Genomic DNA, 25,497 nt, shown 5'->3' on the forward strand with positions numbered 1-25,497 from the left:
ACACCCCAATTCATTCAGCCCCACTATTCTAGAGGCATGATGATAACTCTGACAAAACACAGTGGAATGTTGTCCACTACAAAACACGTCCTTTTCTGTCCTTTGCCATGGAAGCTTTTACCTCATTATCATCCGCTTGTCCATTCTTTGTCCTTGGTAATTTCTTCTCAGATTTTATGGAGCTAATAAAAGTGCCGACGTCCTCTTTATTTATAGGCTTAATTGACCCTGACTTAGGTTTCACAGCCAGTTGGTTAGTGGTTCTTTTCTTTAATTCCACCTTTTGTTTACCTTCAGCAGGCTTTTCCGTACAGGAGAAATTATCCTTTTGGTATCTACCATTCTATGTATTCTTGGTTCTAGGTAGCATGTAAAAGAAGGCAATTCTAGAAAACACCCAACCTGCTGCATTTACATCATCGTAAGTACCTTTCATTCATTCATTGCCAGACGCCATGTATCCCAAACGGGGTGGCCAAGGGCTTAGAGTTAATTGTTTTACAGAGAGGGGCACTAATCCTCCACCAACCACACTTGACACGTAGGGAGAACGTTATGCCAACAGCATCTGGTGTTCCCAGGCGGTCACCCATCCAAGTACTAACCAGACCCAACGTTGCTTAAAGCTTGTAAATTACAGCTCACTGCAATTCAAAAGTATTACAAGGAATCAGAATCTTGTTCAGGTATGGGTAATTTAATTAGTCTTCAGTAACTGGGTAATGTCCTGCTCCCTGTCTTCATAATTCTGTCTAAGGATAGTCAAAGCCACCTCATAATGATTTTCTTCAACAGGCAATCCACTTATCAGTTTGTAAGGCGTGTCCTTGACCTGTCCTAACAGATGGGAGAAGTTACTTACATTGGAGAGGCCTGTTCTGTCCTGGACTAAGTATTTAAATTAACCCCCAAAGGATCTCTAATTTTGCTCCCCATCAACCTCTAGGAGAGTAATTTCTGGTAGTGCGGTTTTGCCACAATTCGAGTTTCCGCGGTAGAATTAGCTAATTTTGTTTGAAGCAAGTGTACGATTGTTATATATCCCTGTACGTTACTTTCGTACTTCCGATTTGCTGATTCAAACAGATCCTTATTATCTTCCTTCACAACAGTTGCTTCTAAATTAGTATAACTTTCTTCATACTTAGTCCATCTCTTTTTAAATATGTTCAAAAGACTACTTAATTTCTCCTTTGACATTGGTTTCCTCTAATACTTCATTACAATCATTTATAGCTCCTGTTACCCATCCTGCTTTACCACTCGTTAACTTCTTCATCCAAGAAAACATTTTTGGGCTGATAACCTTATTTACACTTTAAGTTCCTATATTTGCACTTTAAATATTGATAATTGTGGGTAAGGTTATGTTAACCTCTCCCCCTGGGTTGCTGAACTGCATTGGTTATACCTTTGACCCCAAAATCAGAAGAACAACAAATTTACCTTAGCTCAGAAGCAGTTGATCACATTAAATTTTGACAACTGTAAGGATGTGTTTTCGTTTAAACCAATTCCCTTGGATTGTTATACCGCTTGGGTTATGCCTTTGTCCCCACAATCTTCTCCTCCCAGAAAAAGGATAATACGGTTTCTGTCCCAAGAATCTAACCCTGAACTAGTTTAAAGCCTCAGGACACATTTGCCACTCCTCACTCGGTGCTCAAAAAAAAAAAATATATATATATATATATATATATATATATATATATATATATATATATATATATATATATAGAGAGAGAGAGAGAGAGAGAGAGAGAGAGAGAGAGGTGGCCTGTAGTCCTAACGGACCCAGGTTCGAATCCCGGCTGGGGCAGGGAACAGTTTAAGGATTTGAATTTCATTAAAATCAGGCTTTACTGATCTACCAGAAGACCCGCCGACATGTCGTAAAAATACCCCCGCTAATACCAATACACCAGTCCTGTATGAGACAGCCCTAGCATGTATTCAATATGGACGGTGGGTGTTAGCGCCGAAGTGGTGACATGTAGAGGTGTATGGTATGTAGGAGGACTGCTGGGCCTTGAGAGCAGGCTGTGAAGCCTATGCCCAGAGTCGGACACACACACACACACACACACACACATATATATATATATATATATATATATATATATATATATATATATATATATATATATATATATATAATTTCCGTTTGAAGTTATTCTACTATCAACACCAAGTTAAACTGAGTAATAGGAGCCTCTTTAAGTGAGTGGGTATATCTAACCCTAACTCACCTATTCTTTATCCTCATATCCTAGCTAGTTCCCCCTCATTTGGTCGACCCCTGAAGATTCTTAGGTGGACAGTGTCGGAATGAAAGCTGACGACAGGCTAGCGGTCTTGGTTAGGTTTGCAATGGTCTATCCAAGCTTCCTGGTGCAACTTATTTACAGCCTGCAGCTTGAACGATCTTAAGGGACTGACTGAGCAATGACATATCTTCCTCCTTCACAGGATTCAGAGATGCCAAAAATTATTTAATTACAATTACTTAGATACAATGAATTACCTCACGAAACTTATAGGGAAGGTCTAACTTGACAAATCAACCTTATTTTCAGAGAAGAATAAGATCAAATATTCATTTCATGTACATTAAGGTATAATATCTTCTCCCGTTTTCCACGTCACCAGAACACACAGGCGAAATCTGATACAGTGGAATCTTCCTAAGTGTAAATACACGTATTTACAATATAGTTGTCCATAAAGGTTAAACACAGTAGCATTTAGTTTATTAATCATATGGATTATTAAGCAGGAACTACAGCAAATCCCTGGGTTAATAATCGGCTTGAACTAGCAACAAGCGTTCTTTGGAATTTTTCGCTGCCTACAACAGGGACAACTATTATAATCTTGGACATTTTACCGCTAAACACAAAATATCTCGATCTGGGGGAATATAGTTTTTGCAATTATTATCATTTTTCCTCCTCCTCCTCCTCCTCTTCTTCTTCTTCATATTCTTAAATCTAAAGCTATTAAAATGAATCTCATTACAAGTGTCTACAGTGTTTAAATCACAGTAATTATGCTGAATATGGATTCAGATCAACATAAACATCGTGGCAGTGCCCGCTTGCTTACTCAAATTTTTCTTTTGAAGTTCTCTGTTAAATACAGTAACAATATATTCTCATATTTAACTGCTGTGCACTTACTTTTGAGCATAATTAAGAAATAATCTTCTCAGGAAACATAACGCTCAGTTGGTTACATATTGGAATTACTCATATCGAGGGAAAGAGAAATTCTACCATATTTCAATAGTAATACGATTACCATAGGAGTCGAGAAGAAAACATTTTTCATTTCCGTAAGCTTAAGGCTCCATATTGCTGCATGTGTTAATGCTAGTAATTGATTTTTATGCAAAAACAGACGCCCGATGGGGGTGAGTTTGAAAAAAAAAAAAAAAAAAAAATCTTTCCACAGTAATATTATGACGACTGACGAAGCAGCATATAACACAAGACAAAAATAACAATTTCACAAATAAAGGAGAGCAAATCAGCACGAGATGAAAGAAGCTGGATATAAGGGCTAATAAAAACATGGGCAATGTTACGCTGTTGCAATCTCCACCCTACCAAGCACATATCCCCCACCTCCCTGCACACCTAACCAAGCGCATAACGGCCCTCACCCTCCCCACCCCACCCCCTCTGTATAACACAGAGACTATCTATCTATCTATCTATTGCCAGACGCCTCAATCCCGTTTGGGGTGGCCACAAACAAATCGCCTCCAAGTCGCCCTGTCCCCCGCCATTTCACCACCCTGCTCCCAACTCACACCCCCCTCTCTCATATACCTCTCCACCCCATCCCTCCATCTCATCCTCGGTCTCCCCCTCCCTCTTCCACCCTCCACCTCACTCACATACACTCTCTTCGTCAGTCTTTCACCCTCCATCCTCTCCACATGGCCAAACCACCTCAGTGTGTTCCTCACAACGCTCCCTATCACATCCACATCAACACCACAACGCTCCTTTATAACACAGAGACATTAAAACTTAAAGATGACAGAGAAAATCATCATCATCATCTCAGCTACCAACACCACCATTATCGTCATCATCCTCACCAACATCTCAATAAACCATCATCACTGCCATCATCATCATCATCATCGTCATCATCATCATCATCATCATCATCATCATCTCGACTACTACCACCATCTATCATCATCTCAATGGGCACTACCACTACCATCATCATCATCTCTATCACCACCACCACCGCCGCCATCATCATCATCATCATCATCATCATCATTAACACCACCACCACCACTGGACACACCAGCATCATCATAAACGTCATCATCTCAACTACCACCATCATCACCATCACCATCATCACCAACACCACGAACAGCATCTTTGCAACCCGCCATCTGTCTTCAGATTACTTGCACAGGGTGCACTGAAATCTGAGTTTTTCTTTTTTTTACTTTTTCATTATATTGAAAAAAAGAAAAAAAGAAAAAACTGCTTGACACAGCATTCTACCTATCGAAAGGCACCAGTTCACAATAAGACACATAACTGTGTGAAAATTTCACGACTCTACAGTTAATACTTTCTGAGCTTTGCTCCGGAAAGGAAACCTCTACACCTTTTTACTTTTTCATTATTTTCATGAAAACAACTTAAGACACTGCATTCTACCTATCAAAAGGCACCAGTTCACTATAAGACACATAACTATGTGAAAATTCATTACTATAATTAGCGCCTTCTGAAATTTGCTCTGGAAACGAAATTTCTACGCCTGGCCAGCAGCCCTGCTGCCCAACTCTTCGGACGGACGCCAGTGATAACAGTACACTCCTCTGACTTTGTCAGGTGGAAGGTAAAAAAGAATACCAATGTTTAGGTAAGGAAAGGCCGGATAAAAGGAGCAGCACAGTGAAAGAAAACCATAAAAAAGGAAAGAGCTAAAGTTGTAAAAAGTTCGTTACGTGCAGTATTAAAGAAACGGCGAAGAACTGAATAAGTGTGACGGTAACGGAGGGAGGGTGTGGCACAAGCAAAAATCATATGCTCAAGGGACTCTGATGGGACCTCCCAGACATCAGGCGCAGGGTGATCAATATAATGAAATAGTTTTCTAAAAGGTTATACAGCTGTACACACATTTATCTTCCTGGAGGACAAGATAAAAGAATATTACAGAAGCATTCCCTGTGTATCCCAGCATATGAATAATAAACAAAGGGGACTAAAGAATTAGGACAAATCTGCCAATCAATCTTCATTTTACACTGATTGAATAATAATAATAATAATAATAATAATATAATTTTGGCGCCTGGTGGTTTAGCTGGTAATTATTGCGCTCCAGTCGGATTGAGCCGGTGAAGGTTTATATCCAAGGGTTGGTTGGGGTTTATTGCTCATGTAATGCCACTCAGGGATGAGTGAGGCTGGTAACTCTCATCTTAAATGTCAGGACCAACTTGCTTAGCCCCGAGCTGCTACGCTCCTCATGGGGCAACGTAGGATTGGATGATGATGATGATAATAATAATAATAATAATAATAATAGTAATAATAATAATAATAGTAATAATAATAATAGAAATCATCACCATCATCATCATCATCATCATCATCATCCGGACCTCGTTTCCCACCCTAGGGCAGGGTGAGGAGTTCCAACGTCCAGACAGTCTAAGTTTGCCCATTTCAGTTGGCCATAATAATAATAATAATAATAATAATAAAGTCGAAAGAGGAACCAGAGGAGGCATCCACCTGTAAAGTCTAGGTTATTATGTCCGAATGAGTATAGGAGTGATGAATATTTAAATGAATGCAAGTAACAAGAAAATGTAGCCGCAATCAGTGAATAAAATTAAGGTGATGAGAAAGGGAGAATAGACGCGCTAGAATGTAAAGAAGAGGAAATCAAGAAAAATGGGGTGAATAGATGCTCTAGAATGTAAGTAGGAGAAAAGAAGAGGAAATCAAGAATAATGCAAAAAAAAAAGAAAAAAAGTTTGTGGACAGTTCCCGAGAAGAGGAATAGGGTACTCGAAGTAGTCGATTTGAATGTAAGTGTTGGTGATATAGCAGTGAAAAGAACATGAGGGGCTGGTGCCATAAGAAATTATACGGTGTACCGAACATCAAACTCAAGCTTGTGCAAGAAAGTGTTAAGTGCGGCAAAGAACATGTATATAGCTGATCGAATAAAATGTCTGAAAGAAACATACAAACCAGATTATGGATTGTGTATAACTTTTAGGGCTGTAATTTCTGTCAGTGCAATTACCCCAGAAAGTTATATTAACTTTACTTCTGCAAGCGTGTTATTATGCACTCCAGCGGGGTGGCTGCCGAACACATTAATATACAGTCTGACTTACTTGTTCAGTCTCACAGCTATCGTGGTTGATTGTTTTCACTAAAGCAAGTTTGAAATATCACCAATTAAACGCCCCTGATCTTTGTGGGCTTTGCGCCAGTCGTTTCATTTCTCATCTGTTATAGACCGCTGATAGCAAGTGATCATTCACATATCTCTTATAATTAGGTTTCATATTGCGCTCATACCCTGGGTAGCCTAGCTGTCGTTATGCAGTTTTCATTATCTTAAGATCAGTAAATGAAACTTTCACAAACTGTGTAATGTAAATAATTATTTACCTATTATTTATTTATTTCTTCCTGACTAAAAAATATATAGCAAAAGCAGAGCTCACACAAGTCATCAATATAAGAAACGTATGGGGCTCCAAAGCAACAAATTGCTGACTCATGTTTTATGGCATCACCATCACTTATCATTAAAATCATAAAATGATTTTCTAATTCTCTTTAAACCTGTTTAATTATTATGCTGCCACTCAGAAATCAGAGTAAGATCCACACCAGTTGGTTGGTACTGGTGCATGGACATCGCCTCAAGGCTGAAGTTGAGGTGGGGGCCAATGTATACCCGTGGCGGTGCTGTGGAAGGCACCACCACTGAGCTCTAACATGAAGGAGCTATCTCCGCAGCGACCATGATTTAATGCCGCCATACTGAAACGCTGCTACTCATCGCCTCCACCATGTTAATGCAACTATAACACTGTTCTTAGCTTGCTGTCTCTACTTCCTGTTGCATCTATGTATTATGTATGTATCATAATAAAAAAATGTAATATAGATTACGATTTTTTTCTGCCTAGCTCTATGAATCATAAGATTCATTTAGCCAAGAGTATGAATAAAACAACGTCTCAAGTTGCTGTAGTGCAGAACGTTACTTTAGTACCAATAGCTTCCTCTGTGATGACTCTGTTAATGTGATGTACCCAATAATACTGTTGCACTGTGATACCAGTTTTATTAATTTGTGAACATGACTGTCCTCAGTGGAGGTGTCAAACATATTGGTGTCAAGACAATCAATTATTCTCTGAATAGTAATACTGTGCGAAATGTTGGGTAACATAGCTGTAGAAATAACTAGTGGCATAGGCTGATGTTTTAAGATTCTTTTTTCTTTCGCAAAATATGAATGCACTTCCCAGTTTCATGACAGATTTTAGTTACATTCTCATTTGCATACAGGAGGCCTCCCCTGTCTCTCTTGCCAATAAAATTGCTCAAGTAACTATAGCCTCTAGTTGCTAATTAGCCAGTGCTTCTTGAGAAGGAAGAATCTTCTTCCCGGCCATTTAACGTATCCAGTAATCTTGTAGAATTAGCAGCAAGATATATTTCTCACCTGTGAAGTAAAATGCCACCTCTCTCCGATGAATTCCTGTGCACAATTTTGCATTCGTAAGCTGTGCAGTGGACAGGGCATTATATTTTCTGGGCTCATCGGCTGCTTTCAAAAGGTGTGAGAGTCAGGCGGGGTGCTAAAACATTGTTGCCACCACACCAGCGCCGCGCTGACGGCGGACACGCAAACTACGCAGCTCTACCCATGAGAAAGCCTCTCCATATTGCAGAGTTCAGTGGGCATCACGCATCCTTCCATTCGGCGCCTTCCCCACCCCTAGCTGCTGCCATAATATGAGAAGAATCTGGTGATCCCCGTGGAGGCTTACCGTTAATTACTAGGCATGTCAGTAGTGTAGCACTGTACTAGGATCCCCTTGGGGTAAAAGGAGATGCAGGAAATTTCTTGAAATGCATAATGATCAGTTTAGTCGTTCATCTGGAGCCACATAATATCATTACAAGAATAACAAAAAGGAGCACTCAGAGAATGCAACACCTGCACCCTACAAATGATCAAAGGGCCAAATATTCGACTCTGCTGTGTAACCTTGACTTTTTTTTTTTAAATAACAGGAGAGAGGAAGGAAAAACAAAAGAGTAAAAAAAGTAACCCATACACCAGACTACAGATGTCCTCCATTCATAAAAAAAATCTGTAACACCTGGACTTGATGAGCTGTAGGTTGAAGTTTGGGGGGAAACCACCCTGAAGAAGCGTGTTCCAAAGAGATGCAGTTCGGGGAATAAAAGACTTCTAATAGGCAGAAGTTCTGGAATATGGCAGTGTGACAGTTCAATCATGAGCGGTACCAGATGCCCGCGTAGCGCCTTGGAAGGCGTGAAGAGGTGGCACAATGGATGCAACTTCGTCTGAGCGTTTGCCATAAAAGTAACTGTAAAATAATGCAAGGAAGGCAACATTCCTTCAACTTGTAGGGGAGGCAGTTCATTTGTAATAGTAGTGTTGTTAATAATTCTAACAGCTTTGTTCTGAATTTTATCAAGCCGTTTTAGTGCAACCTCTCCACATCCATTCTGCAAGGGTGAGCAATATTCAAGCTAAGAGCACACATGACTCATGTAAATTATTGCTAACTGCTCGTCAGTGAAGTTGCGGACTCTGTACAATAATCCAAGTTTCTCTGAAGCGGTTTTAGCAAGTGATTTAATGTGAGAGGTCCAACTGACGGCATTGTTAAATGCAATACCGAGAATTTCATTTTTTGTAGAGAGTGATAGGAATATTAGCGGCACTGAAGGTAATATAGGAATCAGGCAATATCTGTCTATTAGTAAACCGTATATATTTGGTTTTCCTAGCATTAAATGCTGCAATGTTATTTTGTCCCCATTCAGTGATCATACATAAGTCTTGATTCATGGAGATTGCTGTACTGAGTTGTGAGTTAGAGATATTAATGTTTGTGAATGGGTATTTAAATGTGAATGAACTGTGAATTGTTGAGTAATCTGCATATGAATAAGTGGGGTTATGGGTGACAGATAAGAAATTATTAATATGAATTAGGAATAAGGTTGGAGCCAGAACTGAACCCTGTGGATTCTATCTATCTATCTATCTATTGCCAGACGCCATAATCCCGTACGGGGTGGCTATTTGACTCTGAATTATTTGTTTTACAGAGAGGGGCACTAATCCTCCACCAACCCACTTGATAAGTAGGGAGCCCGTATGGTTTGGTTATATGGTTACCACCCAGCGTCGTAATGCCCTGTGGCATGCTGGCATTAATCGAGTGGAAATTGTAATATACATCATGTACTTTTACTCTTATCTTTCTGTTGCTGTGACATGAGGAAATCAGAGGAACAAAATATGATAGGCCACAGCAAGGGAGCCTGGATGGCAGGGAATGGTGCCACACTCTGTCAAAAGCGTTAATAATATCAGGGGCTACTGCATGAGTTTCTTCATGTTAGTCAATTGACTGATGGTTGGCATGAGTCAGAAGATTGAGTATATCAACAGTGGATTTTCGTTGCACAAACCATACTGTCTATCACTAATTAAGTTTGGATTTGAGATGTTTAACAATGTTCTTATTAATTACAGTCTCAAATACTTTACCAAGAGAAGATGTGACAGCTAATGGTCTGTAATCAAGGGGGTCAGAGGAACTTTCTTTCTTTGGAACTGGGTGGATATTGGCTTCTTGTCATGAATTAGGGAATGAAGAAGTACGTATGCATAGTCTTGATAATTTTGCTAGAACAGGAGCAAGTTCTGGGGAACACTTTTTCAAAACAGTTGGAGGAATTCCATCTGGACCTGCAGCTTTGTTGGTTGGTAAACTGCCTAGAATGGATTTTACATATCTAGTCTGTATCTTAAGTGGAGCAGTTTCGGAAGGGTCAAGTTCGACAGATTGTTCTCGAAACTGAATTACTTCGTTCTTGTTTGACCCTAAGCCTTTTAAACAAGATTTTTAAAATGCATAAAAATAACTTCTTACGTGTGCCTCGGCATGTGAACTTACCTTCTGATATATTATTATGAAAAAACAAAAAAAAAGTGAATTCCTTGGCAGACCCTTAACAATTTTATAGAATTTAGTCCATATCGTGTCAAAACTACCTGTATTTTAGTTATTTTGTTAACACACAAACACACACGGGTCGAGCGCTGACCGTGCCTCATAACCTTAACCTTTAACAGACTGATCTCAAAATTTAATCTCCTCGTTCTTGCATTACTCTCAACCCTTCCAGTAAATATGGTGTAATTTGAATCTATGTGTTTTAAAGCTGACTTTGCCATGTGACCTTGAGCACTGACCTGTCATTCTTAGATAAAAGTTCATTCCCTTGGCTGACCTTCAATACCTTTACCAAATTATGGTGAAATCGGATTATAACTGAGCCTATTGTTTTAGTTCACACCCCCTTCCCCCTCCACACACAAGCGCCGGGAAATATTAAACCCTCCTAGCTATTGCCCATTCATGTGTAATAAAGTACTGCACAAAAGTAAATCATGACTATTATGAATCTATAGTCATGGTAATAAATGACACAAGATGAGTATCAGCAGTTCTTCTTGATGTTTAAGTATTGAAAGCCACCCGTGAGTCATGTTCTTGTGTAAAAAAGCAAATATAGCATGCCGTGATCACCGACATGACAAGGTTAAAACAAAGAAGAAGCGATCGGCTGGGATAAGTATGAAGATGGACTGATCTGTATATGAAGAAGTGCAAAATCTGAGATTTATGAGGTTTATGGGATAAGAAAAGTGGTGTAAAAAAAAAAAAATGGCTTCAGTACGGTGGTTACTGAAATACTGTATTTGTTTTCAGTCCGCTGAGAAAGGATAACATTTACTAAACCAAACTGTAACACGCCAGCCTAGGGCAACAACTTATGTAATGCTTAATATTCGATATATATATATATATATATATATATATATATATATATATATATATATATATATATATATATATATATATATATATATATATATATATATATATATATTGTAAGGTAACTACGACCGCGTTAGTATGAGAATTCCCAGTAACCGGGGAAACCTTATTGCTTCTGAGATGAAATATAAACAATGTTATTTTTGGATTTCTTTGTGTGTGTGTGTGTGTGTGTGTGTCCAGATTCTCAATCGTTGTGAGTGTGAATATTTGAGGTTCGCTGTGAGTTGAAATTTTACTATAATGACAACTTCGAAATGTTCGGTATATGATTAAAGTAAAGTACTTAAATACTACTCTTATGCGAACTAATTTGGATAGAATAATTATACGAGTATTTTCTATTTCTTGGGATCCATGGCATGAAGATAAAGCAAAATCAAATCGAAAAAATCATTCAGTATGGAAGTGTCTAACAGATTTCATTTTGGCTTTCAATATTATATTTGGCTTATAGCAGACCTCCTCCAGTGGGAAGGTCCAGAAGTCTCCAATGGCTCCATTAACTTCTGCAGGAAGGTAATATCTATCCTAGTGTCCTTTTTCTAGTCAGACGACGATATATGACGGGGCTTCATTACAAAGCTCATATGAAACTGCCAGTCATTTGCGTCTGTCGGAATCTTATTAATAATGGCACTCACCTGGCAGAGGCTCTTGACCGCTCCAGCCACCCTCACCTACCTGAAATAAAGTTATTGTTATTATTATCTCGGCACTTCTTAGCAAGTTCACCAATCCACATTTTTTATTTTTTTTACTTTTATGCCATGCCCCTTTTTTCGAGAAGGGCTAAGGCGTTGCCTCTGGGTAGCGGACTTAGCTTTCTTCTCTTTTCTTTCTTTTAATTAATGGCTATCGGCCATGAAATGTGGCCATTAAGCCAAATAGTCTATTGTAAACACACAGATATATATACAAAGTCCACAATATAATACACACATACATATTGATAGATATATACAAAGTCCACCATGCACAAAATAGGGGCACAGAAAACTTGACAAAGACGGGAAGCAATGTCAGCTAGACGTGGTTTAAGGCTGGCTCAAACTGTAGTAGAACTACAGGCAGAGTCTGAGTCGTGATCGGAAATATGAGACTGCACGACCTCAAGGGTGTAAAATAGGATCCTATACATGTCAGGGTCGGCAATAGCCTGGAGGGATCCCCGGCTCAGCTTGGTAAAGGAGAGCATAGCCGTCTGGTAGTCTCCCTTGTTGTGTCACATCCTGGAGGCGCACAGTCTTGGTAATGTTGCAGTTGTCTTTCCAAAAGGTCGAGGCCAGACTGGGGTAGTGATGAATAATTGCCCCAGGTAAGTTGCCGGGCTGAGTCAGAGGGCTGGGAACCTCCAATGCCTGCCCCACAGGAGATGGATCCACGGCAGTAGGCACCACAGGAGACACAGGGGGGGCAGATTCATCCACAGGCGGTGATGAGGGTGCAGCTTCCCCAACCTCCACTGCCACCTCAGAAAGGGACCGAGAGGCAGACTGGCGGGAAACAGCTGGCCCTGACAACTGGATCCTCTCCAGGGGAGTCGAGGGCTGCAACCGCAGCACCCTCGCGACCAAGGTGGTGGAGGTCGTGGGGGTCACAAGGGGCCCAGGACGAGGGTGAGAGGCCCTTCTCCCAGGCCTCCTCTGCACCATGGGTGAGGAGGAAAAAGACTCTGGGATTAGTATGGCATGGAGCCCATTGACCTGGAAGATGGCAGGCGGGCGCCGGACAAGGACCGCCATACCCCCTTCCGAGAAAGCTTTAGCATCTTCACACACACATGGTGACGATGGTGGAGGCAGAGGAGGCAGGAGAGGGAGACTGAAGGTGAGGACGGCGCTGATGACTGGGGAGGGCATGAGGAGAACCCTGCACTGCCTGGCCTGCTGGGCAGGTGACAAAGGCAGCTGCAGGACCCTTGCCACCCTACACCATGACAAACTCAACCGCCTCACCAGCAGCAACCGAAGACACAGGGTAGGCAGGGTTGGGGGAGGCGATGGATGAACACATCATCCCCCGTGTCTCAAGGAGTCATGAAGCCAAAGCCACGCCAGACGTGGAACCATCGCACCTGGCCCTTAACTGTAGCTGCCATTTTCCCTCGAAGTGCCAGTTGGCATCTTGTTGGATTCTGTCTGGGGTTGTGGATTGATTCTACATAGTTGAGATGGTGAAAACAGACTCTCCCTCCTATGTTGGTTTCTCGTGTGTGGATTCCTCTGACTTAGCTTTGGAGCGTGTAGCATTTTATAACTGGATGCCTCTCCTGATGTCTACAAATGACCTTCGAGTGGACTTGAACCTCCGACCCTTCGGCCAGAACGGAGTGCTGTAACCCACTGAGCCACGGTTGCTGTATTTCTTAATTAAAAACAGATGCAGCATCAAGAATGGAGTCGAGCTCGGGACAGGTTTAACAGAATCTCAGGCCGCTCCACCTTACTTCATCTTGGCTCCTAAATGAAATTCAAATCGTTAAACTGTTCCCTATCCCAGCCAGGATTCGAGCCTGGGTCCATAAGGACTGAAGACCATCTCTCTACCAATTCAGCCACCACCTCCGCTCCGAAATGGCAGCTTCGGCCCCCTGAACTCCTACCCCACCCCCTCCCCAAAATAAATGACTGTACATTAAGGCCTTGCCTGGAACCCTGAGGGACCAGCCCCCCGTTGGAAGGCGACACCCCCTTGGATCCACACCCCCAAGAATACAATGCCTATGTACCTAATCCTGCCATGGATGTATTCACCACATGGACCTGAAAAAAAAAAAAAGACTGCAAACATAGCAGGCTGGAACTTTGAACACCTGTAGTTGTACCAAGCCGTTCCACCACATTTCAGTTCGCCTCCTACTAAAATAAGACACAGAAACCAAGAGACAACAGTTGGTTTGGCTCCATGGTCCTCACTAACCAAACACCATTACAGTACCTTCCTGTGTTGACTGTATTGGTTTCTAATAAGGAGCGTGGAGTCGATGCCAAGTTTTCAGTCACGGATCAAGACTCTCTTCCTTGCATCCTATGGAATTTTGAAGATGCTATATTTGACTCTCGTGAGAGTCGAATCCTAGTCCAAGGAATTCCATCCTGACCCTCATACCATGTGGCATTAGTGACTAATCTTACTTCATCTCGCCCCCACAACACAAGTGATAAAAATAATAATAATAATAATAATAATAATAATAATAATAATAATAAAAATAATAATAATAATAATAATAATAATAATAATAATATCAATGGGTTGGTATTTTAGTGACTCAGACATGCATACAATATATCTTATATTAGCCTTGCTAACCACCATCATATCCTCCAATGAAGAGAAATGTATACTATATTCTCAGGTGAACAGAGGTTTAGTATACTTCCGTATCGTCTCGTGAACAGAGGTATACTACTGTATATTTTTGCATCCCCTGGTGAATGAATAATTCTAAATGAGTATTGCTGCTGCACATCATTGCTTATGGATGCCGTAAAACGGTAATCAGTCCGCCAATGTCTGTTAGACTTTACACAAGCAATACGTGTATGGTAATCGGTAAACCTATTGATAAGTTGAGGCTCCAGCTCACCTCAAGCACCTCCCTTATCTCTACTGTATGTGCATCACCGATTGTAGACACTATCCTAACAACCAGGTCACCTTTGAATCTATCTATCTATCTATGTATCTTTCTATCTATCTATATATATATATATATATATATATATATATATATATATATATATATATATTTATATATATATTGAGAGTGTGAAGAGAGCGCTGGATGCGAGAGGGATGTCTGTTGAGCAAGGAAGAGTGGCTGTGCGTGACAGAAATAAATGGAGAGAAATTGTGAATGAATAAGTGATGACGCAGCCCTGAGGGGATATTCTCCCGCATTTGGTCTGATCAGCTAGTCAGGTCAGGTGCGGGTAAGGGGATGGGTCTGTTATGATGTGGCAGGGGTAAACCAGTTCTGCTGTCGGGCCCTGCTGCGGATGTCACTGATTGCATTGCCCAGTTGACCCTTGTGCGGTGTGGTGCGGTGAGGATCTGTCCGTTCTCCCCTTTGGGGCTAAGATGCGAATGAATGTGTTTGAATGGATGAGTAAATGGAGAGTGAGTCGTCCTGTCTCGGCTACCTCCCTTTCCTTGGGGGAAGCAGCCTAGGTATATAGATAGATAGATAGATATATAAAACTTAAGACCACATATACTATACTCATGGGAGATTTCAATGCAAAAGTAGGGAAAGCAAAAAATGGAGAAGTATGTATGGGAAAATTTGGAGCTGGACAATGGAATGAAAAAGGAGAGATGCTGGGAAATTTTGCTGCACTGTATAACATGAGAAGAATGAACACATTCTTTCACAAAAGAACAGGGAGAAAGTGGACCTGGAGAAGCCCAAATAGAGAAACAAAGAATGAAATCGACTTCATTATAGCAGATAAGAATAACACGATCACAAATGTCTCAGTTTTCAACAAAGTAAATGTAGGAATTGACCAAAGAATGGTGGGTTGCACAGCCAGGTTCAATTTCAGAAGTGAATGAAGGAAGATGATTAAAGATATGAAGATATGCCCAATAAGATTAACGAGAACAAAGCAGCCTTTCAGTTGGAAATAAGGAACAGACTTCAGACTCTAAGAAATGATGAATGTGATATTGATGAGTTGAGTGACAGACTAACAAAAGTGCTAAGAGAATCAGCGGTGGTAGAAGGAAAACCTAATACAACCAAAGCCAAGAACTATTCAGAAAAGACACTCGAGCTTATGAAAAAAAAAAAAAGGAAATGAAAGTAAAAACAAATAATGATGAAATAAAACGAGTGAAATTAAATAAGCTTATCAAAAAGAGAAAAAGAGGAGAAAACAGACAGACAAACACGGATCAGATCAGAGAAACCATCAAAAAAGGAAAAAGTCTGAAACAGGTCCGATTTAAAATGGCATTAGGAAAGCAACAAGTTACATCACTGAAAAACAAAAACGGCGAAGTCATTGAATGCAGAGATAAGATGGTGAAGAGAGTTGAAGAATTTTACAAAGAATGTATGCATCAAAGACAGTAGTACCAATAGCTAGCTTTTCAGTTGACATAAGTGAAATGCCTGAGGTAGCACCACGCGTAGTAAATATTTCTCTTAAAAATATGAAAAGAGGGAAGGCTCCGGAAGAAGAGGGAATAGTAGCAGATTTACTGTTGGATGCAGGAGTAGAAGTACAAAATAGGTTTGCTCAGTTATTTGCCCACTGTATAAAACAGAACAAAATGCCCAAAACATGGTGCAATGCAATAGGTATTTTACTCTACAAAAAAGGTGACTTAAAAGATCTTAAAAACTATCGACCCATTAGCTTATTATCAGTCATTTACAAACTCTTCACTTAAGTCCTTACGAACAGAAAAACAACAAATTTGGAGGAAAACCAACCTCGTGAACAGGCAGGATTCCGAGGCGAGTATTCGACTACTGATCATCTACACACAATGATTCAGCTAACTGAGAAAATTGCAGAATATAATAACAACCGTGCTTAGATTTTGTTTATTACGAAAACGATTTCGACCCAGTGGAGCACATAATTTTAAATTCACTGCCAGAACAAGGAGTAAATGAAAATATTGCAAAAGTGCTCGAAAACATATATAAAGAGGGAACTGCTACAGTTAAATTCCTTAAAGTGTCTGAAAAAATTAAGATTGGGAAAGGCATGTGCCAGGGAGATATAGTTTCACTAAAATTATTTGCAGCATGCCTAGGATACTGCTCAGAAAGCTAGAAAAACAAAGGAGTAAACATAGATGGAGAAAAGTTAAACCATTTAAGATTTGCTGATGACATTGTCCTAATCTCAGAAGCAGCAGAGACATTGCAAGAAATGTTAAATGACATGAACAGAGAACGTCTCAAAGTAGGGCTAAAAATGAACCGGAGTAAAACTAATGTAATGTTTAATCCAAATGCTGTTCACCAGAGAGTGTCATCAGAATAAGCGAAAAATTTGTTGAAAAAGTCGGAGAGTACAATTAGCTGGAGCAAATACTAAAATTAATAAAAGATCATGAGAGAGAAATAAAAAGACGCATTACAGTTGGATGAAAGCTTTGGTAAACATAGACATAATGAAAAGTAGCATGCAAATATGTATGAAACGAAAAGTATATAACGAATGTATAATTCCAGCTATGACTTACGGTTGTGAGACCTGGAAACTGACAAAATAGATGGAAAATCAACTAGTCAGATCTCAAAGGCAATGGAAAGGTCAGTGATGGAAATATCTTTAAGGGACAGGAAAAGATTAACTTGGGTGAGGGAGCAGACTAAAGTCAGAGACATTATAGAGGTTATGAAAAAAAAAAAAAAAACTGAAATGGAGGTGGGCAGGTAGTGTAGTAAAAATAAGGGATAACCAATGGAGCACGAGGCTGACTGACTGGACTCCATGAGATGGCAAACGTAGCAGAAAAAGGCCAGAGAGGAGGTGGAGAGATAAGATGCAGAAATTTGCAGGGAAAGCATGGCAGAGATTGGCTCAGCCAAAGAAATCGTGAAAAAGGTTGCAGAAGGCCTTTGTTCAGCATTGGACTTGCAATGGTTGAGGATGATGATTTTATATATATATATATATATATATATATATATATATATATATATATATATATATATATACTAATTCAAGCAACTTCAGGGCTTTCCTGATCATGAGCAAATTCAAGCAACTTCAAAGCCTTCCCAATCAAGGGCAGGGTCATTTAAGTTACTTTATGGTTAGTCATGTCATTTCAAGTTAACTGAAATTAGCTGAGGTATACTCATGTCCGCGCAGGCTTCAAATTAACTTAGGCCCTTTACATTCCTTCTTGCCCAAACGGATCAATTTCGATCGAATCCCGTCACTTCCTCCAGTCACGCCGAGTTAGATCAATGTAGAACCACTCACGTGGCCAGGTTCAGTTGGTTAAACCAGGTCAGTTCAGGAGTTTTCAGTCACTTCATGTCCTTTTAAGTTTAATTTGGGTCCGTCCAGGTATTTTTCAATAACTCACATTCAGGCAAGCTCTTCCCATCAGTTCGACTCAGTCATGTCAATTGTTTCATTCTAGTGACTTGAATCTACAACTTTTCTTTAGGCACCATCTGATCAGGTTAAAACAGTTAATTCGATTCAGGTTCATTCAGGCCAGTTATGGATAGCTGAAGTTGTCATGCTACTTCATTTCCACCCAAGCACTTCAGGCCCATTGATGTTCAGTCTAATTTTTAAAGATCAACTCAGACCATTTCAGGTCCATTCAGGCCACTTCAGCACATATGAAGTGCATTCGCATCCTTTAACGGCTGATAATTCTGATATCACTGTTTTGAATTCTAGTCTAACTAAGACGGGTACTACTGGGATTGTATGTGCTTGTTATTAGTTCAGTGTTCCCGAACTGGTGAGTGAATTTAGGCGCTATGGGTCACAAAAGTATCGGCACACAGGGGGTCCGATGGCTACCGAAAATATTCGAACAACTGCTGTACATTATAAGTGCCTCATTGTGTATTAACAATGTCAGTTTACATGAACATAACATTTGCTATATGTTTGCAAGAGGATATTGCTAGTTAAAGATATGACATCTCCTGACATCAGGGCCACGAACGTGCGGTAGGTCGGACACTTCAGTTACCTTTGTTCTGTGTTCCCAAATGTTTCACACATATAGCGCACCTACACTTCTGTGACCCATAGTACCTGGGTGCAGCTTGTTCTAATGCTGTTTGCAACAAGGAGAGGGCCTATAAAAGGTACCGAAGCCAACCCACCTCTGAATCACATCTTTTATACATTTCTGCCCGGAATCGTGCTAAGTCTGTTCTTCACTCTGCTAAAAATAATTTCATCCGTACTAAATGCTCTCAACTCTCCAACTTGAATTCTTCCCGCTCCTTCTGGCACCTTGCCAAAAACCTTTCTAAAAACTTTACCTCATCATCCTTCCCTCCTCTTTTCTACTCTGATGGTTCTGTAGCTATTTCTTCTACTGATAAAGCAGATCTCTTCACTCAGACTTTCTCCTCCAATTCCACCTTAGATGATTACTGTGCTGTTCCTCCATCATTTCCCCCCTCTGACTTCCTCATGGCTAACATTAAAATTTCTTCAGCTGATGTATTTTCTGCCAATGCTGGCCTCAATACTAATAAGGCATATGGGCTTGATGGAGTCCCTCCTGTTGTTCTCAAGAACTGTGCTTCTGTGCTTACACCCTGCCTAGGCAAGCTCTATCGCCTTTGTGTGTCAGGTTGTACCTTTCCTTCTTGCTGGAAGTTTGCTCTCATTCAGCCAATCCCAAAGAAGGGTGACCATTCCCATCCCCCTAACTATCGTCCAATTGCTTTAACATCCTGTATCTCAAAAGTTTTCGAGTCTATTCTTAATATAAAAATTTTAAAGCATCTTTCTTGTCACAATCTTCTTTCTGATCGTCAGTATGGGTTCCGTCAGGGACGCTGCACTGGCGATCTTCTCGCCTACCTTTCAGACTCCTGGTCATCCTCCTTTCGGGACTTTGGCAAAAGCTTTGCCATTGCACTTGACATCTCTAAGGCTTTCGATCGAGTCTGGCATAAATCTTTAATTTCCAAACTGCCCTCTTACGGTTTCTATCCTTCTATCTGTGCCTTCATCTGTAGCTTCCTTTCTGGTCGTTCTATAGCTGCTGCTGTAGATGACAACCGTTTTTCTCCTAGATCTATCAACAGTGATGTTCCTCAGGGCTCTGTCCTGTCACCAACTCTCTTCCTTTTATTCATCAATGACCTTCTAAGCTGTACATCTAACCCTGTCCACTCTTATGCTGATGACTCCACCCTTCACCTTTCTATTCGGTTCCCACAACACAACGTCCATCTCAGAAGTTACTACAACAAACAAGGGATGAGGCTATGGCACACCTAATGTCTGACTTAGCTCGTATCTCTGAGTGGGGTAAAAATAATCTGGTTGTTTTTAATGCATCAAAGACTCAGTTTTTACACCTATCAACCCGACAAAATCTTCCACAGGTATACCCACTAATGTTTAATAATATTCAGCTTAACCCTGCATCATCCTTGAACATGCCTGGGGTTTCATTTACTCGAGACTTATCTTGGAAAGATCATATTACATCTCTTGTAAAATCTGCTTCCAAGAGATTGGGTGTGCTAAGCCGACTCCATTCCTTCTTTACCCCTGCACAATTGTTGACTCTATACAGGGGTTTTATCTGCCCCTGTGTGGAGTACAACTCTCATGTATGGGGAGGCTCCCCACATAAAGCTCTTGTCAATAGGGTGAAGTCAAAGGCTTTTCGTCTCATTAACTCTCCTCCTCATACTGACTCCCTTCAACCTCTGTCTCTTCGTCGCACTGTTGCATCTTTATCGCTTTTCTATCGCGACGTCAATGGTCACTGCTCCTTTGAACTGTCTGCATGCATTCGTCCACCTCTACGACGCGCGCATAGCACCCATCAAGCAACAAACTCTCATCTCTTTTCTGTCCAACTCTCTAAAGAAAGAGTTAACCGTTACTCCCAGTCCTTCATTTATGCAATAGGTCAACTCTGGAATTGTCTCCCTCTGTCTGTATTTCCTGCGTCCTATTGATCTCCAGTCTTTCAAACGCAGTGTGTCCAGGCATCTCGAAATGATGGGATCTTGAATTTGGCTCTCACTTGTATTTTGTTTTTCTTTTGGAAGGAACAACAATTGCGGGCTCGCGGCCTTTGGTTCCTACTTCCTTGCAAAAAAAAAAAAAAAAAAAAAGGGGCTTGGTGCTATGGAGGTCTTGAGTGTGAACATGGCAGACACATGAGGACTGTTTGAATACGTTTCAATGCTCACATTATCAAATGGGTGTGAGACTGGCGTCGCATTAGAATAGAAAGTCAAGAGTAAGATCAATGAATATGGCATTACTGAGAACTGTGTGGAGGGATTAAGACGGACACAATAAATCATGTGATTCTTGAAGGATCTGGAGTAAGGAAGATTGTTGACAATGCATGTAAAGATATTCTGTTTATATGTCAAGCAAATATAGAAATTATAATGTTATTAGGGTGATGAAAAGGATATGTGTGATTTAGTTTGAAGGTGGGATCACGAGTGGTGGGTGATGAAGAAAGTGGGTAAATATAATAAGCAAACAGATGGGACCTGGGAACTGACAAAGGACTGAGCTGTTTGGATGAACTATATAAGAAAGAGCACAAGAAAAGTGTTGGTACCCATTTTTAGAGCTTCATAGTTGTCGGATTGGCTCTATCTGTTACGTGATGTGAAGCTTAAAAAAAAAAAAAAGTTTTACGCATAGGAATGTCCGTGACGTGTTTTGAACCTTGACGGAATGATTGTGTGACCTATTTTACAGGGTATTCATTTTTAGTTTACCATCTATCGTGTTTTTCACTCTACATGGTTTCTGGACTCCAGCTCTTCGAATCGCTGAGTGGGGAAAACAGGTCAGACTGGTGATGATGATTATGATGGTGATGAAACTGAAAAATATAATATAAAAGGTGATATCATGTTATTAATAAATAACATGATATCACCTTTTATTAAAACCGTCCAGCTTTATTTGGAGTCCTTTATCATATTAGAGCAGGATTTAATCAATTGGAAATTATAACAGTGGATACTTTCGGTCAGTTTTATGGTGACTCTGTTATAGGTATAGCAGGGAAAATTCAAGTAAATTTGTTACGAAGATTATGTTGTTTTCACTATGAAAGATTAATAACAACACATTTCCATTTGTTCTGTAAACTACCGAAACACGTCCACCAAATGGCTAGATCGTATTACAGGAAGAAATATCCAGACTGTGAATATTTCAAATGTAGGAATGTATTTTTATTGTGGTATTGTCTGTGGCCACTTAGGTATTACTGGCTATTCGTATGAATTCCTCTGATTTATACATGAGCTGAACTAACCAGGATGAAACAAGCGCCAGTGTTTATAACATAAACAGAAGTTCTTAATGAAGACTACCTGACCAAGAAACATTTAGTAGCTAAGTGATCAGGTGCAACCCTATGGAGCACATTGATACTTTTATTTCTCAAACATCGTATACCTTTAATAACAGTATTATAACATAAATACTCCCCCAGTATCCCTGCTTGTCGTACGAGGCGACTAAAAGGGTTGGTGGTGGGTTAGTGCCCCACCCCGTAAAAAGAACTAACTAAAAAAGCGAACCAAGCGCCTCGGACCCGGACGGACCATACGTTGACGACTAAGGAACGGACGAAGGACATTCTTAGGGTGGGAACGTGGAATGTGAGAGGAGCGAATGATGAAGTGAAAGAGAGAGAGATTGTTCAGGTGCTTGAGGATGCAAAAGTGGATATATGTGGATTGACTGAAACTAAATGAAAAGGTGAAAGGGTGAGAGAATGGGAATATGGTTCAGGTATATGTGCGGGAGTCAGTGAGAATGAGAGGGCAAGAGAGGGAGTATGTCTGATGATAAGCAAGAAGTGGAAGGAGAATATAAGAGAGTATGGAACAGTGGGTGCAAGGATTGTATAGGTGAGGATGAAAGTAGGTATACAAGCGTGGGCGATTGTATGTGTGTATGCCCCGACAGAGGATCGAGTGGCAAGAGTGAAAGATGAGTTTTTGGCGAGTGTAGAAGCGTGTATGGAAAAGTTTGAGAGGAGCGAGAGAGTGCTGTTGATTGGAGACATGAATGGCAAAGTTGGGAATGTACGAGTGGATGGAGTGGTTGGTCAGTGGGGTGTGCCAGCTGAAGTAGATGGGAATGGAAGTGCTTTGGTGGACATCTGTGCTTGTAAGGGATTGGCAATAGCCAACACCTACTTTCGGCATAAGATGATCCACCGGTATACATGGAGAGTAATGAGGAGGATGGATGGTGAACTTGTTGAACGATAGGCAATGATAGACTACGTGTGTGTGGATGAGCGAATGAGAAGACAAGTGTTGGATGCAAGAGTGTGGAGAGGGTGGGGGAATGGAGTCTCGGACCATCACTTAGTGATGGCCAAGGTAGAGCTGCAAAGAAAGTGGCTGAGGAGACGAAGGGGAAGACAGGAGGAAGCAACTCCTGTGAGAAGAGTGGAGAAATTGCAAGATAGTGAGAAAATGACAGAGTATAAGAGCATAGTGGAAGAAAGACTGGGAAGGTATGAGCTAGAGCAGATGGAAGGGGTGGAAAACGTATGTAAGATATTCACGGAGGAGATAGGCGCAGCGTGTGAGGCGGTTTGTGGAGTGAGGAGGAGATGCAGCAAGGGTGTGCAAGGGACAGCATGGTGGAATGATGAGGTGAAACGAGCTGTGGAACAAAAGAAGAAGGCATATAGTGAATGGTTAGCGAGTAGAGGTAGGGGAGAAGATGAGAGAGAGAAGAGAGAGGTATATGTGAGCAGGAGAAGGGAGGTTAAGAGACTGGTGAAGGAGAGTAAGAAGAAAGTGGATGAAGAGTTTGGGAGGAATCTGAGTGTGAAATGGAGGGAGAGTAAGAAATTGTTTTGGAAGGAGGTAAAGAAAGTAAGGCAGTGTGAAAGGGGAAATAGTAGGGGAGTGAAAGATAGGAATAATAGATTGTTGGTGGAGAAGAGAGAGAAACTGAAGAGATGGAAGGAGCACTTTGAGGATTTGTTGAATGTGGAGAGTGAGAACAGTGCGAGTGTAAGTGGTTGGGGAATGGCTGGGAGAAGAAGAGATGAGAGGAGGGAGAAAAAGATCAGTAGGGCGGAGGTCGTGGAAGCGATGAAGAATATTAAGTTGGGAAAGGCCCCAGGTATTGATGGAGTGTGTGGTGAAATGCTTAGGTATGGGGGTGAGATTGTTGTGGAGTGGATATGGAAGTTGTGTAGATTGGCTTGGGAAGAGGGAAGGGTTCCAGAGGACTGGAAATCAGGTATAATTGTTCCTTTATACAAAGGAAAAGGAAAGAGAGAAGTATGTGGTAACCATAGGGGTATTTGCCTACTTAGTGTGACTGGTAAAATATATGGTAGAATACTCATTGATAGGGTTAGGCATATGACAGAGGAGCTAGTTGGAGAAGAACAAGGGGAATTTAGGAAGGGAAAAGGGTGTGTAGATCAGATATTTGTTCTAAGATGTTTAGTGGAGAAATATCTAGAGAAGGGAAGGAAAGTGTATGCTGCCTTCATGGACTTGGAGAAAGCTTATGACAGAATAGATAGGCAAGGTATGTGGAAGGTATTAAGAATATATGGAGTGGAGGGGAAATTGTTGAGTGCTGTGAAGAGTATGTACGAGGGAGCTAGGGCTACGGTGCGAATGGATGGTGAGCTGAGTGAGTTCTTTGATCTCAAGGTGGGACTGAAACAGGGTTGTGTGATGTCTCCATGGCTGTTTAATATATACATGGATGGGGTTGTAAAGGAGGTGCAGGGTAGGGCAGTGGATGTGAGGGTGGCTCTAATGAATGAGGGTGAGATTTGGAAGCTTCCGGTGTTGCTGTTTGCTGATGATACAGTGCTGTTGAGTGAAGATGAATGGGAGTTGCAAGGTTTGGTGAATGAATTTGGGACAGTGTGTAGGAGGAGGAATCTGAAAGTTAATGTAAACAAAAGTAAAGTTATGGTGTTTGAGAGGGATGAAGTCACAGAGTGTGCAGTGAGGTTGGATGGTGAGGATATGGAGAATGTGAGTACATTCAAGTACTTGGGTAGTGTGATGAGTAAGGATGGAACTTTGGGGGATGAAGTGCTTGAAAGGGTACAGCAGGGAAGGAAGGTTGTTGGTACACTGAGAGCGGTGATGAGAAATAGGGAGGTGAGTATGGAAGTTAAGAAGTCACTGCATGATAGTATTGTGATCCCTACCCTGACGTATGGAAGCGAGGCATGGACCTTACAAGAGGGGAACAAGTCAAGAGTGAGAGCAGTGGAAATGAGTTACTTGAGAGGAGCATGTGGAGTGACGTGGAGGGACAGGTTGACGAATAAAGAAGTGAAGGAACGCTGTGGGGTGGATGTGGATGTGGTTGAGAAGATTAGGAGAAATACACTGAGGCGGTTTGGACATGTGGAGAGAATGGAGAATGAAATACTGACTAAGAGGGTGTATGTGGGTGAGGTGGGAGGAGGGAGAGGGAGAGGTAGACCAAGGATGAGGTGGAGGGATGGAGTTGAGAGGTATATGAGGGAGGGGGGGTGAGTTGGGGGGAGGGTAGTCAAATGGTGGGTGACAGAGCGACTTGGAGGCGTTTTGTCTGTGGCCACCCTTTGCGGGATTA

Source organism: Coenobita brevimanus, chromosome 26, assembly GCF_032717465.1.
Source record: "Coenobita brevimanus isolate Jiangsu-jjx chromosome 26, ASM3271746v2, whole genome shotgun sequence".
NCBI classification, from domain to species: Eukaryota; Metazoa; Arthropoda; class Malacostraca; order Decapoda; family Coenobitidae; genus Coenobita; species Coenobita brevimanus.